The sequence below is a fragment of the Periplaneta americana genome, chromosome 9, assembly GCF_040183065.1.
Source record: "Periplaneta americana isolate PAMFEO1 chromosome 9, P.americana_PAMFEO1_priV1, whole genome shotgun sequence".
Lineage (NCBI taxonomy): Eukaryota > Metazoa > Arthropoda > Insecta > Blattodea > Blattidae > Periplaneta > Periplaneta americana.
This window is the reverse complement of record NC_091125.1, coordinates 85,001,627-85,021,339: the sequence shown is the minus strand read 5'-3', so window position 1 is coordinate 85,021,339 and position 19,713 is coordinate 85,001,627. Positions and strand designations below refer to the sequence as shown.

General features: G+C 35.7%; 1 protein-coding gene across 5 annotated transcripts in view; it reads right to left on the bottom strand.

The window, feature by feature from the left end:
* LOC138706168 (uncharacterized) overlaps positions 1-6,592 on the bottom strand; it is a 51,498-nt gene extending 44,906 nt beyond the window's left edge. Inside the window, exons 1-2 of one of the 5 annotated variants that reach the window (XM_069835161.1) lie at positions 6,309-6,592; positions 4,782-4,891 (exon numbers count right to left, since the gene is read on the bottom strand). The gene's annotated coding sequence lies outside the window, so the exon portion shown is untranslated. Of the gene's footprint in view, positions 1-3,284; positions 3,414-4,781; positions 4,892-5,546; positions 5,717-6,308 lie in introns of those variants that run through there. The other 4 variants (XM_069835162.1, XM_069835159.1, XM_069835164.1 and 1 more) reach the window with 4 other exon arrangements.
* Between the last annotated feature and the right edge of the window lie 13,121 nt (positions 6,593-19,713).

Sequence of the window (19,713 nt, the reverse complement as noted above, 5' to 3'; positions counted from 1 at the left end):
GTACCAATCTTCTAATAAAATGAAGTAGACACAATATGAAATTTAACTTATTGTGAAACATATTGAAAAGGTTGTTTTGACAGTTCAGTAGTGCAGATGTTGTTAAATATTGTGCATTGTGGATTTTAATCTCTTTTAAGAGCAGTATTCACCTGTTTATTAGTTTGAGTTCCGGCTTTATTGAGAAATGTTCGTTTAACGTTTTGTGCATTTGACAGTTCATATTTTTAATATAAATTTCACATTATCATTCCGGGTTCTGTGATATGTCTAAGCGACCACAAAGGTCAATTTTACTATTTTTTAGGAAAATTTCACATTGATAAATGTTTCTTCGCAGCCGAAGTGTGATGATGTCACGAACGTTTTTCCCGGACTTAGTTTCACATCCCCCTGTGAAAAATCAGCTAATAACAAAAATAATAATAATAATAATAATAATAATAATAATAATAATAATAATAAAATAATAATAATAATAAATAATAATAATACAATTTTAAATATCGATAATGTAAATTGTAAACAATTTTAATAATGAACTGCCCTTCTTGACAATTATGCTTATGCCACTGATATGTTGAAAATGAAGCTCCTCAGTGGCAATACAATCCTGGCATCTGCATAAGAAATTCCTGTTAACTTTCATAAGTTCCTCGATTTTAGCAATTTTTGTCTCATATTTTCTTTTATGTCTTCTATTGATAGACTTTGCTTTTTTAAGTCCCCCATAAATAAAAATCGCAAGGAGTCACAAGATAGATTTCAGTGCCAGCACCATCTTAGACAAGACATCAGATAATTGGAACCTGGTCATCAAGGAAGCCATCGAAATTCAGCTAGATGGCAATAATTTCAACAGAGGTGGGGGCCTAAAACTGAGTACAGCATGGAAACGTGCCATCAACATCCTTCGACCACCAGCACACGGCAAGAAATCGGGACCAGGAACTAGCTCTTGATTGGCCACCTGTTCAACCAACCAGAATGTGGCAGACAGTCGGGACTAGGAACTAGCTCCTGATTGGCCCTCAGCGGGATGCCCTACTGACGTATATATACCAGCTAGATATGGTCCCACAACACTTCATTCCCTGAAGAATATGGCAGAGCTAGCCATCGAAAGCTTGGAAGCAAATATCCATTCACCTGGCTGAGAACCCGAGAAGAATTATTCTACATGAAATGCCGGGAAAGTCTCAAGTCATACATTAAGTAATTATTTATATCCGATAGTCATTCAACCTTGATTATCCTAACCTCTTTTCGAGTAAGAGTATATTGTTTATGTGTTCCTTGGGGATGCATGATACAAGTGAACAGGGGATATGTGATATGTGTATTAGTCATTGCTGTGTGAAAATGCATTTGCATTCATTATTTCTCCTACAAACAGACGAAGATCATGGTTGTCGGAAGAAAGAAGGTAAACATGCGAATACTAAATGAGGCAGTGAAATAAGTGGACAGCTTCAAATATTTGGGGTGTATTATAAGCAGTAACATGAGCTGCTGCCAGGAAATCAAAAGGAGGATAGCAATGGCAAAGGAATCTTTTAACAGAAAAAGGAACATCTTGTACGGACCTCTGGAAAAAGAACTAAGAAAGATACTAGTGAAGTGCTTTGTGTGAAGTGTGGCATTGTAAGGGGCAGAAACATGGGCATTACGATGAAGTGAAAAGAAGTGATTAGAAGCATTATGGAGAAGAATGGAACGTGTGAAGTGGACAGACAGAATAAGAAATGAAATTGTGTTGGAAAGAGTGGGTGAAGAAAGAATGATGCTGAAACTGATCAGGAAGAGAAAAAGGAATTGGTTGGGTCACTGGCTGAAATTTTATAAAAAATATTACACAAGTTCAGATGAGGGTGTTGCATCAATGAGGTCTGATGGGAGTGATGATGACTTTGTGGAAGAAACCATTTAAAGAGAAGGTGGAAGTATGTAGGTGATTGGGTCGTAGTTTCATGCAAAGGTTAAAAAAAAATAGTAGATTTGTTGGATACATTTTAGAATCAGAATCTGTAGAAGAATGAACTGTGAAATTCACACAACATGTAAGTGGTAGAAAATTTAAATGGCCACAAGAGATGATATTTTTGTGAGTGACAGTTCTCAAATTGATACTATACTTTCACAATCTATATTTATAGATAAAAATGAACCTTTAATTTGTTTTTATTTTGATGAAAGTTTTGAAGGACTATCTGTGGAATAGATGTAAGATGTTAAAATGAATTGTGATTATAGAATCCAATGCACAACTTTTCAAAATGAACCATTAGCATTGTAAACCAAAATTTCATTTAAATTTTGAAAATGGAATAACTGAATAACTATATAATATATACCCAAGTAGTATATCACATATCCCCATGATAGGGAGGACTGATACACTTTGCACACAGGTAAAAATTTATTGTTTTTTGTGTGTTTAAAAAAGTTTTTTAATTGTATATTTTGTTAATTTTATCAATAAGCTCTATGTAACAAAATAGTTGTGTAAAGAAAGCTACAGGAAGCATATTTAAGCCCACAATATTAATCTTTTATCCATGTGTATCAAACATTTCCAGTCTCCCCATTCAAACTCATGAACAAATCAGCTGTGAAGATGTAAGACCTATAGTTAGTTTTTGCTTCACAATACCAGGCTCACATGCTTCAGTGGAAACGATTTTCTCAATGATGTCTTGTGTGAGGACTGGTGTTAGGAACAGGTTTAAACTAAAAACTGATAAATCTGTTGCTAGTTAAATCTCATTTTAACGAGATGGCATGTTCAGATTTTATCTCATTTTAACGAGATGGCATGTTCAGATTTTTTTGTTGTTGTATGTAGTGTCTGAAGACATTAAGCACCTGGAGCAGATTCATTCATCAGAAAAGTATCAGATATCTGATGAAGAAACAAGTACAGTATTAGTACTTCATAATAAGTTAAGCCTAAAATGAGCAACTGTAATGCCAATGTATGTAATTTCTCATCTGTAAAATAAAGCTTATGTTATCCTAAAATATTGCACTTCGAGTGAGTTGTATATTCTAAGACTTTGCAAAAAAAAAAAAAATCTACCGCAATATATTAAATCTGAAGAGGTATTCCGGTTTTCTGATTTCATTGAATAGGATCCCTACGTATAACTCATATAACTTTAAAAGTAGTTCAAAACTTTTGGGTGGTTAAATCATTCCTGTTTACAGTACACAATATATCTGATACATACCATGCATTTCACTAATAAATATGTTAGAATTGATTAAAGCATTTGCACACTCGCCTAGAAACTGATTCTTCAGCCTCATCCTCATTCAGGTCCTCCTTTACTGCGCAGAATTCCCAAGATGGGCTCTGTTTCAATATAAATAGATACAAGTAAGACTACAAGGGTAAATTACTTATTATCCAGAGATATAAACTCAAATATGGTGGTTCTAAATACTCAAGTAATGGAGATATGTAACTGGTTGGTAACTGTGAAACCACAGATATTCCTTGATGGTACACTTTCATACATTACATTATCCAGATCCTATAACAGTGACATCTTTCGTTATTTTAGTTAGTAACAGAAGTTATACCGAGCCCTATCTAAACTAAGCTACCTACCTCCCTAATTTACTCTATGTAACCTAACATTATAGAAAGATTGCTAATTTAACGGCAACAAAAGTAACTACACCTACCTAACTACACTATTCTACCTAATCTTATATAAGGTAAGCTACCTATCTAACCTAATCTATGCTACGTACCTACCTAAGCTATCATTCCCTGTCTAGCTGAACCTGTTCCATGTTCACTAAAAATATCTAACCTAACCTAACCTAACCTAACATAAACAAATCAAACCCAAAACTACCATACGTAAATAATGCAGATCACTAACTTACACATCGTCTATCCTAATGAGTCCTGGGAGTATAGATTACTATACCATACTTCATACATGATTATGATATAAGATGTATGTGCAGAGACCCAAAGTATAGTATAATATACCTGTATTTGTGCCCTATTGTAACCTGCAGAATTTTTCAGCATTTTCTTCGTGTCAGTAATTTTTTTTAAGTGTGTAATTATACTGAACTTTAAAAATAAAGCAACGAATGTCTCAGGACTCAGGAGGCTATTCTGACTCCAAGTGATTATAACATTGACGTTACGGTTGATAGCATTAAATAGCATAGTACATGTGTAATGTATTTCGATGTAGTAATTGAGACCTGGTACCTACTTCTGGACAGTGTGAAGAATCTATTTTCTCAGGTGGAATTATCTCCAAAGGGAAATTAATTGCGCCATTAATAAGCCAATATGAAGGGTACACGGGAATAACGATCAAGGTCCATTTTAGAAAGTTTCGAGAAAAACGAATTTTAAAGTTTAAGCACTTAATACTTTGTTATGTGTGTATTTAATAGAAATTGACGTAGTGGAATGTCAAGAACGATGATTTCTTATTACTAGCTAGACCACATGATAGTACTTCCTTTCTACTATAAGATAGCATTATTAACTCAATTTCGATTTTTGATGGACCTTGATCGTTTTTCCCGTGTTTCCTACATATTTGGTCTTACAAAATGTTTCTATTGGCTCTCAGTTTCCATACTTCAATGTAGGCCTACTACTTAATTTAGTCTCACGTATTTTCTTCAGAATTTTCTTTTCCCAGATGTCAAGAGAGTTTTACCGGATATTTTAAAGCTGCATACCAGGAAGTAGGTCGAGAAGTAAGGAACTTAAGTTTTTCTTTACCATGCATACAACTAACCTCGTTCTCGAACTTCATCTTAGCAAGTGGACCCTCTGAAAACCCTTCTGCAGAAAATGGAGGCGCCTTATCAAAGGTGTCGACTTCAACTTTAACAATCTCCATGATGTCTAAAACAACAAATATGTTGATGTTGATAGAATACGGTACCAGTATGTAATTTTTGGAACAGTCACACTGAGTAAATAACTGAAATGCATTTTTATACAACTTGACGAAAAATACAATTTTAATGATATTTGAGCCTATATGTGTATACAGAGTGGATAGTAGCCTCTCTACCAAAATGAAACTGGTAATGAGGAGAGAATTGAAAAATAAGTTTTTTCTCTAACATTCCCTGTTTCAGAGGAAATTGTTGTTTCTATGAAGCATTTGGCAACATCACGGCTACCACAATAACTCTACCAAGCGCAGCCTGCACTCCTTACCTTCCCCTCCGCGCACGCGTGGGGGGGGAGGGTTTGTGTGTGTGTGTGTGTGTGTGTGTGTGTGTGTGTGTGTGCCAAATCCACTCGGAGATTAAATATCCTAATAGGCTTACTGTAACCTAAATGTGAATTGAAACTATATTCCAACAAGGAAATGACGACAATAAAGAAAAGCTTCATGGTCTACTCGAATATCATTTTAGGCTATAACACATTGCACTATATATCTACAGAAATGATTTTTATTCCTTGATACTAAACTAAGGAAAAAACTGGGTGAAGTTTTATTAATGTACTGCCAGCATAGGAAATTAAAAACAAACACTGAAAATACCTTAGTTTTGTAGTGTGGAGTAGTAGAAACTCTGTGTGATCACTGGGAAAGCTGTGGTCCCACCCATGCCGCCCTAAATATGTTCCTTACTTACACAGGAAAATCGTCATACTTGAAGGAAGAAGGCGGCCATATTCCGTGGTTGTGACGTTATTTGAGGTGGAGTCGGAGAATGATTGCAATGTTGCCAACTGTGGTAACCATTCATATTATCTTACACACCTAACAAAACCTAATCTAACCTAACCTAACGTGCTACATACCTATTGTAACATTTCTAACGTTTAACACACCTGTTGTAACATTCCTCACAGTTTCATTTCGTTTGCCGATATTGGCATCCCTGCTACGCCTATAGCCTGCCGTCTGCTGGAACTCAAGAGTCATCTAGTGGAAGTGAAGTGAAACTGTGACTCTATTAATTACGTTTCCGAAGTTGTTTCTGTGTTATCTGCAAGAATTATTGTGTCATTGTAGTGATAATTGCATTTATATTGTACAATAAAAATTAAAATGTGTCGTGGCTAAGATAAAAGTATTCTAAATTGATTTCCAGCGCCACAATCCCAGTGATAAAGTGTGAATATTCGTTAGGAGTCCGTTGGAAGTGGCAGTAAGGTAATAAAACTTGACCAAAAACTGCACTACCAAAATCATAAGAGTTATGTTTGAAGGAATATCAAGAAAACTTACAAAAAAATAATAATTAAGTCTATTGGTAAACTAGAATTTTACTTGATTACAGTACGGTTTGAATTTTACCTTAAACAGACAGTATTTGTACCATAGACAAATAAACAGAGATTTGTAGATGTCGAGGTCATGTTACAGTAAGTTCAGCACTACACATGAAAGTGCATAATGCACTTTGTGACAAATTTCTTCCGCAAATTTTCATTTTACCCAAATAATAGCTGGTACTACAGTACTTATATACTTCGCAAGCGTCTTGTACTACTTCGCTAATTTTATTTTACTTTCACAACTCAAATTTGCACCTCCTCCTTAGCATCCACAGATCATAAACAGCATCTGTGTATTTACAGGTGGATGATCTAGGATGGCCATGAATGTAAACAAATTATCTGCAATGTTGTCAGAGGAAAGGCCTAAATACTGTAACTTTAAAATTCAAAACAATAATGTAGTTTTATTCTTACAACAATAACCCTTCACTATCTACAATTTAATTCTACTCCCGTCAACAATGGGATTTCCACTCCACACAGTAACACAGTATTCGTTATTGCACTCCACAGACGACAATGACAATTTACTTGGATTATTGAGAACAACAATGAACTGTTAATTCTAACTAATGTTCACAAAGCACTGTTTACAAATCAGAACTGTCAGTTCGCAGTTCGTTTGCCTTGGCTAGTTCTTCTAGCTCAGACACTCAAGTTCACAGTATCTCGAACCACAGACCTTCAGAGACAGTCCACTGAACCTCGAACTCAGGTCCCCCAACTGCGGTCCACTGCACTCGAACTCAAGTCTTCCAACTGCGTTGCTTCCGCCTAGATCCTCGGACAGTTACGGACACACACTCAAGTCGAACTCCGGCCTGGCTTCACTGCTACACAAGACTGGCTGGCTTCCTGACCAAAGACTGAAAAATTACTCTCGAAGGCTGGTTTCCTTTTATTTGCTAGGCAACACTTCGCGAGCCTTCGATTTCTGGTCGTTTCCGTCACTAGACGATTCGGTTTCGAGAATTATCTGTCATGGTGCTGCTCCCCCCTTCACCGCGCGCAGCAGTTTGCTTCCTTCCCCTCTCGGCAAGCACCAGATGCGCGCGCAACCTCCCCCCGCCGCGTCGCCTGTCTCCCGCACAATCGACACCCAGCTGTCACAATACTCTTTTTTTTTATATAAAATGAAACTGCACACCGTTGACTTTAAACTTAAGGGGGAACCTTGTCAAGCAGTACAAATATAATAAATTTATCATTAAACTGAATAAATACCATATTAAGATTATTTATTATTCCAATAATATTTTGATTAATTCCATCAGGACATTACCTATATTTTATGATATAAATTATTATTAATAAACTTACATATGGAATTTAAAACATTACTTACTACCGTATACATGTCTGACAAGATGTTCCAACAACACGAAAACGTTCTTTGTTATCTTTCCTCAGTCTAGGCTTACTTGTAATCTACGAGGCGCATCCAGAAAGTAAGTTTCCCGATTTTTCCCCTTGAAAGTAAACGTATTAGCCGTGTCAATTGCGCATGCGTAACAGATCTATGACGTATCAATCATATGCCAGCCGGACAGGTCCCACCTGGTGCCAGTAGCGTGGCAGCAGTGGTCCGAAATGGAAGCTCTTATTCCTTCTCCCGCCGCCTGCGAGGTTCGGTCGGTGATAAAGTTCTTTAATGCACAAAGCATTGCGCCAATTGAAATTCATCGGCAGCTCTGTCAGGTCTATGGGCCGAAAATCATGAGTAAGCAGATGGTGCGTCGCTGGTGTAGGCAGTTTTCCGAAGGTCGTCAAAGTGTCCATGATGAAGAGCGTAGTGGGCGACCGTCCCTCATCAATGATGATCGTGTTGAGCTGGTGCGGCAGTGCATCATGGGGAACCGTCGCTTCACGATTACGGAGCTGAGCAGCCATTTTCCGCAGATATCGCGATCCTTGTTGCATGAGATTGTCACTAAGCACCTGCTGTTCAAAAAAGTGTGTGCCAGGTGGGTGCCGAAAAACCTGACAACCGAACACAAAATGCAACGTTTAGGAGCAGCACTGACATTTCTGCAACGGTATCACGATGACGGCGACGAGTTCCTCGACAGGATCGTCACGGGCGATGAGACTTGGATTTCGCACTTCACCCCGGAAACCAAGCAGCAGTCAATGCATTGGCGGCATAGTGGATCTCCGGTCAGGACGAAATTCAAACAGACGCTGTTTGTACGGAAAGTGATGTGCACGGTGTTCTGGGACAGGAAGGGCATTCTGCTCACTGACTTCCTTCCAAGAGGTGAAACAGTGAACGCTGACCGTTACTGTGAAACACTGCGAAAATTGCGACTTGCCGTTCAAAACAAGAGGCGTGGAATGCTTACTGCAGGTGTTGTGCTCCTCCATGACAATGCTCTTTCACATACGGCTCGGCGCACAGCAATTTTTTTGACGGAATTTGGCTGGGAGTTGTTTGATCATCCACCCTACAGTTCTGATCTTGCTCCCAGTGATTTTCACGTTTTCTTGCACCTCAAGAAGTTCCTGTCCTCCGGTAAGCGTTTTGGCAACGACGAAAAGCTGAAGACGTCTATCACACGCTGGTTCCATTCACTGGTGGCAGAGTTCTACAACAGAGGGATACAAACGTTGATCCCACGATACAAGTGTCTCAATTCTGATGGTGGCTATGTTGAAAAATAGCTGAAACATTGCTGTACCTGTTGCCAATAAATGTTTTCCTGAAAGTGTGTGTTCTTTTTTTTTTTAATGGGAAACTTACTTTCTGGATGCGCCTCGTAGTTAAGCTCAATTTTTATACAGAGTGATCCAGAGAGCAAGCTCGATTTTAACTGGTGACAATCACTTTGTTATGACAGATAACTGTGCTGTACAAGTTTAGGAGTGTGAGATAGTTTTGAAAATGACGTCAAGTCGATGAGCACCATCATTCTCGGAGCACTAGTGCAGACGAGCAACAAAGCTGTGGCGCAATATATTCTGCAGCATAGCTATAGAATATATCAGCAATTTCATGGCATATATTGGCTTCCAGTTCCTCAATTGAAGACTTGAAATAAAAAAGGCTCTAAGTGCCATAATACGGAATTTTGAAATTGTGTGCAAAATGGGATCTATATGCCAAGCCCAATAATGTATAAAACGAATGAAAATGTAGTACCAAATGCAATCGAAAGGTAGCATCCGGTTTAACTACCAATGCTGTTAACATATGAAAGGCTCTTATGTACCGCGCGCTTCCTCCTCATAGTTAGATTAAATGACAGAGGCGGCAGATATTTGTAAGAGTTTGAGAGGAAAGAAACGACGAATTAAAGGGGAAGGTATTGCGCTGCAATGAAAAAAAAAAAAAGCTGAAAAATGGAGGAAATGAGTACATAGGCCTAAGTTCAAATACCGGTAATAAAAATGTTCCTGTAAAAGCTCGTCCAGCACAGGAGGTAAGTCTCATTACTAATCGCTAACCTACACCATACCTGGACAGACTGATTATTCTTGTTCTGTTTGCATGAAAGCAACAATAGGGTCAAACTAAATTATGTTGGTTGTGACAACAGAAAAAAACTGGTAGACCTAGTGAGGTATAGTGCACAGGGTTCTCCAGCTTGCTTTCTGAGTCGGTGTGCATGCAAGTATAAATGCGAGAACCTCAGCTATGAACAGAAGGTCGGGCTGTTTGAAGATTTTTATGACCTGGAAGATATTGAAAAGCGAGGGAGTTACTTGATGGGGCTGATGCAAGTATCACATGTTAAAAGAAGACGTCATGGAACCTACGATGACCCTTCACAGAGCAGGAGACAAACAACTATTCATTATACTGTTCCAGATGGGCAAGGTGACTTAGTGCAAGTTTGCAGAGGAACATTTTCTGAAATATTTGCGTTAACTCGGAAGAAAATCCAGGTATTAACCGAGAAGAAAAAGAATTTGACTGAAATGATACAGTACCCGACAAATGACGACCACAAACAGTTTTACAGAAGCATTACTGAATGAACTTTTATTTTATGAACAAAAAACTATTTTTGTTTCATTCGTTTGCCCTCTTCACTATCTTTTTGCTGATTCTGAAGTATGGAACTTAGAGCCTTTCATTAAATTTCCACTTTCAGTACGTTTTTCATACTATTACAATATTACTTTTGTAAGTTCCTTTGGATACTAGCTCCATACTATGCTTATCTTTCAATTAAAACACATTAATACTGAAATTATGACCATTAATTACCTAGTACACTTAAAACTCATTTTCCTCAAATTCATGATTATGGCACTTAGAGCCTTTTTTATTTCAAGTCTTCATTTTATGATGATGATTGCCTTGTCACAACAGAAGAACGAAACAAAGAGCACAGAATAATATTGCTGTAGCTGTACTCTTTGAACAAAATACAGCGCGGTAATCGATCAGTCCCAGTTTCATTATTGATACTTAGCACGGCATACTAGCGCACACTATCGGATGAAATAGAGAATTTCAGTTATTCTATTACCTTTCGTAATAAAGTAATGACGAAACTATGACGCATCTGTGTAACAGTTGTATTGTTACACACTACATATGTAGTGATTATTAATCAGGAATTAATAAACAGGATAAATTTTATTCGGGAACTAATTATCTCAGGTACGAATTGTCGGTACTCCAGCATGGCAACCATTAGATCATTGAGTGAGAGTATGATCAAGAAGGTCAAAAAAAGAATGTTTTTATTTGGTCTAAAGTTGTAGCAGATGACAAATTAAGAATTGAAGGGTTGATAGCAAAAACCGGACAAGTTCAAAATAATAATTTTTCAGAAAACGAAAGACTGTCCCTAACGTTTCTCGTAAAATAAAATAATCTGACATATTTTATATAAGTATCTCATATATCTACCATCTTTGGTAAAACGTTTCACTGTTCTCTTTTATATGGTTTCTTGAAAAAAAAAAAAAAACCTTTGGAGATCCACTTTTTGCAGAAAATTTTAGATATACTCACATTAATTGAAAAAAGTATGTGAAATCAAGTTTAATTCATATTGTCAACATACAAATAAATTAAAAGTGTTTTATTAAAGTATAAACAACGTTAGAATGATTTCCTGAACAAGAAAAACAATATTGTTATGTTTATATTTTTCTCATTCTAATCTGGGTCCTTCAGTCTTTGAATTCTTGGCACGTCAGGCATATCAAGTATCGAAAAATTATTATTTTAATAACAACACAAATTATGCTGTCACAAAAATAAATTATTATTATTATTATTATTATTATTATTATTATATCTGTCTTACTCATCACACCCACTGCTATTGTCATCTTCTGCCACCTCAACATTCTCCTCACTCTGATGATTTGCTTTTTTTTTTTTTTTTGATCTGGTTCATTTTGATGTTCATTCATTTGTAAAACGAAATATTTAACCAATAACACCGACAATAACAGCTAATATGGCGGTGAAACAAAAAAAAAAAAAGGCAACACTGATGCCATCTTCATGATATTTTCTAACAAGAAACGGATAAGTTTGTGACATCCGTTTTTTGCTAGAAAGACGTTGGACTAATCAACTTTTTGCAGAAACGCTACATTTTCAAACATCCATTTCAATGGCACAAATCTGTTTTTTGTAGAAACTTGCTGTGTCAATAGATGCAGCTTGAAATGAAGTGAAGAGAACTGTACTATGCTCAAAATTGGAATTTTTGGACTTGTCCGGTTTCTGCTATGCTCCAACAATGTTATAAAAAGCTAATACAATACAGATTTTAAGGTATTTTTAAATGTTTTTATTTCTTATAGGTCTTATTAGTAGCTAATTATTTCGTCTTTAAGCTTTTCTTTTCAGTTTCTATTCCTAAGAATTCTTAAGTGACTTGATTAGTAATTTCGTGATTCTAAAAGTTAGGTCTATCCTTGTTAACCCATTTCTGGGCATTTTCGACTTAACGCCAGACGGGTACGTGCAATTACTCGACTGTATTGATTAATGCCAAACATTGATGCCCAATCCGAGATTTAATCCACGGTCGTGCTTTCACGTAATGTTAAATTCAATAAAGGATTAACTTACAGGCCTATAAAAAATGAACTAAGTTCAAAACGTTAACTATACCACACTTGAACACTACAGTCTTAGTGTCGTAATATAGGCCTGTAAGACAACGAAAACATCATGTCACAGCTGTTAGACGTACCGGTAGGCCTATGTATTGTGTATAATAATCTAGCAATGCTGTTTTCTCGTGAACATGTAACCTTGCAAACGTATTTATACTATTCTTTACGACCGGCTTTCTTTCCCACTGATTACACTGCTAAATTCTCCTCTTCTTTTAGTTAAATAATGTTAATAACGTAGACAGATTTCATTTATTTTAGAAGAGAAAGACTGTCAAAGAGTAGAATTCGGTCGGTTGATATAATTAGACTGCCGGCCTTCATTTGAATCTGGCCTTGCTCAAAGTCACAAATCACGCTTTTTTATCTTACACTTAGGCCTACTAAAAGCATTGCGTTCTTCCTACAAACTACTGGGTGTTCATTTCAAAGTGTGTCATGACGTCACTGTTGTTGGGTCACCGATTTGAAGCGAGTTTCAGTTTATATGTTAGAGAAGTTGCCTATTATTTAAGGCGTTCTTCAATCTGAACTTGAGAATGTGTACGGTATAACTTGAACGTCGTAGCAACAGATGGCGGTCTGTATGGTCTGTGTGCTACCATAACCTCTTTCGAACTGTGTTTTGCGCCGGCAAGTCGTACGCAGGGTATTTGTTATCATCGGTTGCGTATGGTAACATTCCACAACACAAATCAAATGCTCCGTGTCCATGTTGACTGTCGAAGTTAATGTCAACAAATACGTAAGTAATCGTCTTAACCCTCTCCCCATATCTCGACAGTACGTATTTCCAAACAGTTCACATTCCTGCCACTACCGGCGTTACCGTACGTATCGGCACGTACTCTTCAGAATGAACGCCGTACTTGCTAGCCAACTTCTCTGCCTCTTAGATTATACACCTGAGCTGCGGAAGTGTAGGAAGATTGAATTCTCTAGGCTCATCAGCTAGCCACTTGACGGCATGCAGCGAGCCAAGACACATTTTGAACTGAACACCCAGTATATAGTATAGCGTCGTGTAACTGACGACAGACCCGACCTCCAGTCAAGGAAAGAATAATTACTGCATCACCACCGTTGCTTACGAGATTACACAAGCTGGCGCATAGCATGATTGAGAGTAGGTCTCTGTGAGTCATGACAATTTCTGCCGCTAGGTTCGCCTCGCTGCCTTAAGAAATGATGAATATTACCATTACAAAGCATTGTGTATCGTGAAAATAGTTCGATTAATTGTGCATTACTGATTGAGTACGAATATTATAAATATGCCAAGCATATTACAGTGTTATTTGAAGTTTGTTCAGCTATCTTTATAGCTTGTTTTTTAAATTACATATTGTCTGTCTTAGTTTTCCAATAAGCTGATTTTGTTTCCGAAATGTCCTAGTAATTTTTTTACGTTGTAATGTAATGGCTTTCAATTGTGTAATCTCGTAAGCAGCGATCACCACACATTCATGACAATTCGAACCAATTTCAAGCTTAAGGAGCGCTTGTGTGTTGGACAAACAATAGTAAAGTTAGCTGTACAAAAATTGGAGATTTTCAGCAATTTGTACAACTTGTACATAACAACAAATATTCTGAAACTCATGCTTCAGACTAGAGAACGTACAAAAAAAAATCTTTAAAATTCTACTCGTCACTTTAGAATTGGCAGTCAGTGTTCGTATGTGAACGCATGAAAATATACACTTAGGCTACTACATAATGTGTTAACTATGTATGTGTACAGTATATATCTGCATTCCATATATATATATATATATATATATATATATATATATATATATCAGCTTACATGTACATATGTTTGTGAAAATATATGCACTATACACACACACACACACACACACACACACACACACACATATATAACTTCATTTAACTACAACATCACATATTGTAGGCTGTATCAGGCCTAGGTACATATTTTTTCATTCCTGTCTACATTGCTCTACGAAAATTACAAAATGAACATCAGCATACTAGTGTGCATCCTATTATCAAGACGTGACCGATATTCAAAAGCATAAATAGTAATATAAAACATCCAGGATCGTAATTGTATGATTTCCTCATCATGCACTGTCATTAGAAACGTATTTTTATTGGTTTATTGTACGACGCTTTATCAACTACTATGGTTATCTAGCATCCGAATGACATGAAGGTGATAATTCCAGCAAAATTAATCTAGGGTCCTGCGCCGAAAGTTACCCAGGATTTTCTCTTAATGGGTTGAGGGAAAACTCCGGACAAACCTCAAGCTGGTAACCTGTTCCAACCAGGATTTGAACCCGGGTCCGCATGATAACCGTTACTCCATAGCAGGATTGAATTACTCATAGCTGTTTAAGATATTAACGTATTTCATATAAATATCTGAAATATTTTTTTGTATAAAATAAACTCTATTAGGCCTATACTTCCATCACATTTTATTATGTATTTATTTAATTAGCTAGCTAGTGAGTACAAATTACATTTATAAAACAAAAATGTTTCTAACCACTACCATAAGAGCTAGGCTCGTGTACGGTGTGGTCTTAGTCAATAATATAACATAAAATTTACAAGGACAATTTACTAAATACAGTAAGTAACTGAATTCAAACCAATAAATACAACACAAGAGCAAGAATAAAGAAGAAAGAGAAAAAGAGAGAAAAATACACATTTAATATAAATTAACAATCCGACAGAAGCCAGTGATATTCAATAAAAATATGAATATAGTCGACAGAAATAAAAGGTAAAAAAATACATTTGTTAATATTTTATTTTATTATATTATATAACATTAGAACGAGTGAGTAAATAAATGAGTAGGTGAGTAAGTGATTTATGTATGTATGCATATATGTATGTATGTATGTATGTATGTATGTATGTATGTATGTATGTATGTATGTATGTATGTATGTAGGACGTATCACAGTCTACTATATACAGTCGCGAAGCTCAATATGTAGTAAAAATGCAAACATGGGTAGTTGCCCACCACTAGGATCGCTACTATCGCCTCATCATCGCAGATCTCTCTCCTAGCAGCCGACAAAATATGTTACACTTTCGTTGTCGTGTTCTTTTGGAAAAATTAACACCTACCTTCCATTATTGAAATATTAAATGCATAAAGTTAATTTATTATTTTAACGAAGTATATTAAATTCCACCATAAACTCGAAGATACCTGAAAGAAATAAGTTAATATAATTTTTGTTTGTGCAAAACGAACTGAAATTTACTATAATAGCTTCACTCATTCAAGATTATAGCGATAATTAACTATGAAACCAATAAATATTAATTTGCATTTCTCTTTACAACAATAATAATGGAAATATGAATTAATGAAGTAACTTACGTGTATCGGTGCTTGTAGTGTATGCTTACGTAGTTAAAGTGGGATGAGGTTAATCACACCAGAATTGGAAATAAAACGTGATCAATAAACTTTATTGTAACAGACTTTTTCTACGTCTCTAGTAAAGCAACAAATAAAAATAACAACAAAATTAACAGCTATAACTAAAAACATATCCTTTGAAGAAAAAAAGTAGGCCTAAGCAATAATAATCTCACCGATCCCACCAGAATTGAAAATAAAACGTGATCAATAAATTTCATTAAAACAAACTTATTTTTTCTACGTCTTTAGTAAAATAACACATAAAAATAATAACAAAATTAATAGCTACAATTAAAAATATATCCTCTGAAAAAAAAGTAGACCTAACCTTTATTTCTCTGGAAATTTAGCAGCCTAAGTGACAGAACTTTAACCGGTATCTAATGTCCTTTCGGTTAGACTGAAACATTTCATTGTGAAATTTAAGGATATAATGTATTCTAACAGTCACAAAGAACTTCAAATTAACAGTTTTGTTTCTGCACAGCATTCTTGTGGAAACCCAGGAACCTTTCTGAATCTTTCGGAAATCGGAAAAAGGATAATCTGGCCTCTTTCTCTTACTGTTGCTACAATTTATAGCACTACAAACGTCTCCTCCTTGTCCCATATTATTATTCCAATTATTATATTTTAGCCATTAACATTTTCATTATAACCAATAACGAACATTTCACACGCATAATGTGAAATACGCAACGAGCTAGCACTCGATAGAAATACGACACAGTCCAAAGTCGACCATGGACAGTCTATTGTTTCTAGTTGCTAACCGCTTGGAGCGCTTTATCACGAGATTTGCAAAAAAAGACCTCACGCTTCGCGACTGTATATAGTAGACTGTGGTGGGCGTGGCGATAAGTTAAATTGCAATCGCCAGTTGTCAAAATTTCGTTTGCATAAATCAGTTAAACTGAAGTGGAAAAACCTAGTATTTCGTCAAATATGTGCTAGTAACTTAATTTAAAATAAAGACCTTATGTACGTTAAATTCAAAACACTTGAGCTATTCCTAGAAGGAATAACCTAAGCAAAATTGTCATGTACGTATGACAAGAAGCCTAGCAAATATACTGAAGAAAATATTAATATTCCTACGTTCTTTTAAATGCGACCCGCAAGATTGCCTATAAAATGAACGAGTATGATTCGCTTGATTTTATTAAATTGTTTTCCCAGTCTCTACACGTTGCAAAACTATCTATTACATCATAAGATATAGAATGAAAGTAGGCCCTAACCACAGTCTACTATATACAGTCACGAAGCTTGGGATGATTTTTTGCCAACGAGTTGCATTTCTCGCGATAGTTGCTAGACGCTTGGAGCGCTGTGAGTACTAGGAACAATAGACTGTGTCACTGCCATCGTGATCTAATACAGGCCGTAATGCAGGCCATGTGACTCGCTTAACCAGATCACGAAGGGCGGCGTTTCAACCATATAAATTAATTGGAATGCATAAAGAGTAACATATATTTGTCTAAAATGTAGTGTAATTGCATTAATAAAATTTAAAACAATGATTAGGGAACACTTCAGACATAATTCCTTGCTAGTTAAGGTGTAATATTATTTTTGGTGTGAAAATTACGTTGTTCGTATGTGTAATACCTGCCTTTATTTCGATTAAATATTGCGAAATTATTGTACATTCATTTATGCACGATTCAACAATTTTCAGTTGCACCGCACGATATGTTGTAATTATAGGTTATGTTTACTGTCCCAGTTGCCTCTTTCTGTCTAATTTTAGTGGTCTCCAATAATTCCCTGCCATTCATATGGAAATATTATAGGTTATATTTACTATATCTTATATTCCTAAATTCGCAATTATACATTATAATTAACCATAATGTCATGTATGATACTCCGCACATTCAAATTGTCTGTACTTTAATACTACAATTGAGTATTGAATTATTGTATTTATCTAGGCTACTACCTAAGAGACGAAGTAACAATCGTACATACACTAATTTCATAAGAGTGGTATGATAAATTTTCTGTCTTTATCAAGGAAGGTAGATGTGCTATATTAAAATCACAATATAAATTCTTTTTTATTAAACCTCAAAATAGCTTCCATTCTAAACTTAAAATGTTGATGCGAAAAAATTATGTTAACATGTACATAAAATTCTCTTCACATTAAAATAACACAGTTTTGTAATTATTTCTGCAACATATTATGCAACAAGAAGTAAACGGAACTTATGGACACATTACACTAAATAAAACTTAGCTATGATACGCAATAAAGTTATAATATAATAATTCACTGAGCTCCATACACTGAAATAGAAAACCCGAACATATATTACGGCCAGGAAGGTGAGTTTATAAAATATAATATATACTTTATAAAAATAATATACAAACCTTATGTATTTCGTATTTCAATAGTGGAAGGAAGGTGTTAATTTTTCAAAAGAACACGATATCAAAAATACAATGCATTTTATCGTCTGCTAGGGAAAGAGTCTGTGATGAGGTGATATTAGCGATCCTGGTGGCTAGCAACTATCTATGGATGCATATTTCAACTGTCTATGTTTTCATATTTAGTAAGTATTGAGCTTCGCAACTGTATATACTAAACTGTGGTTTAATGTCATCATATCCTGCAGGCTTGTATCGTCCTTAGCTCCTACTCCGCGGGCAAAGTAAAGCACATTGCATTTATCTAAAAGGTATAGCTTATCGATATAGAGCAGTAAATTCTGGTATAAATTTAGCAGTACGGATAGTAACGCATAAACATTTTCCTTCACAGTAACTTAAAGTGAGCGAGAGGTACTTACATTACGTATGCTAAATTATTATTAGAACGAAATACTGTATTCACAAATAAAAAAGTGTCTACATAAAAATTCAGTTTCAAGTTGTGTTAATTATAATTAATGTTAATGTTCTTTATTTCCTTTTCAAGCAATTTAAAATATGCAATTCTAGGTTAAAAAGCAACATTACTATTGCATATAAAATGCATCTTCACTGAGCGTTTGTAAAAGAATAGAAGACAGAGCTGGGGTGATACTGATGTGGAGGACAATAAGAATAAAAGATGACAACGATGAGGAGAAATAGTTATACTACCATAAGTAACAACTTAACCACAACTTTTCGTTCACAGATACAACATCCACTCTACATTAGGACCTACGTCCATTTTATTAGCTGTCTAATGTCTGTAAGTAATAAAATATCTCCTCAATTTTTACAGTTAAACATAGTCAATGGAATTGTGCTTAAGAAAATCTTTGCGGTTATGCAGTAGACCTATATGCACTTTCCTTAGAAAAGATGAAAGTATGTAAAGAAGTATATTCCAGCATTTGAAAATTACAGCACAAGGAATAAACTCGGATTTAAAGCTACAATTAATCTTCGTGGAATTCAAAATTAGTGCAATAAAAGCCGCTCAAGGATCGTTCCAAAATAGTATGGTAAAGGGATGTCTTTTTCGATAAAACATTTGGCGTCACGCAGTAAATCTTAGACTTCAAAAATATTTCATAAATAATATAATTCGCATTGGCTTTTGTCGCCTTCTGATCTTTCCTCTTGTTTCATTGAAAGATGTAGAAGATAATTTAGACCAAATAGCAGACAGTTGTGAAGATGATGTCCAAGATCTTTTTGCATACACTGACAAAACATATGCAAGAGACCGTCTAGCAAGAGACTGAAGAGGGCTAGCTTCAAGATTTTCGCCCGCACTTTGGAATGTCTATGGCCAAGAGAAATGTTAAAATCTTATGTTTTATTTAACGACGCTCGCAACTGCAGAGGTTATATCAGCCTCGCCGGATGTGCCGGAATTTTGTCCCGCAGGAGTTCTTTTACATGTCAGTAAATCTACTGAAATGAGCCTGTCGCATTTAAGCACACTTAACATCGA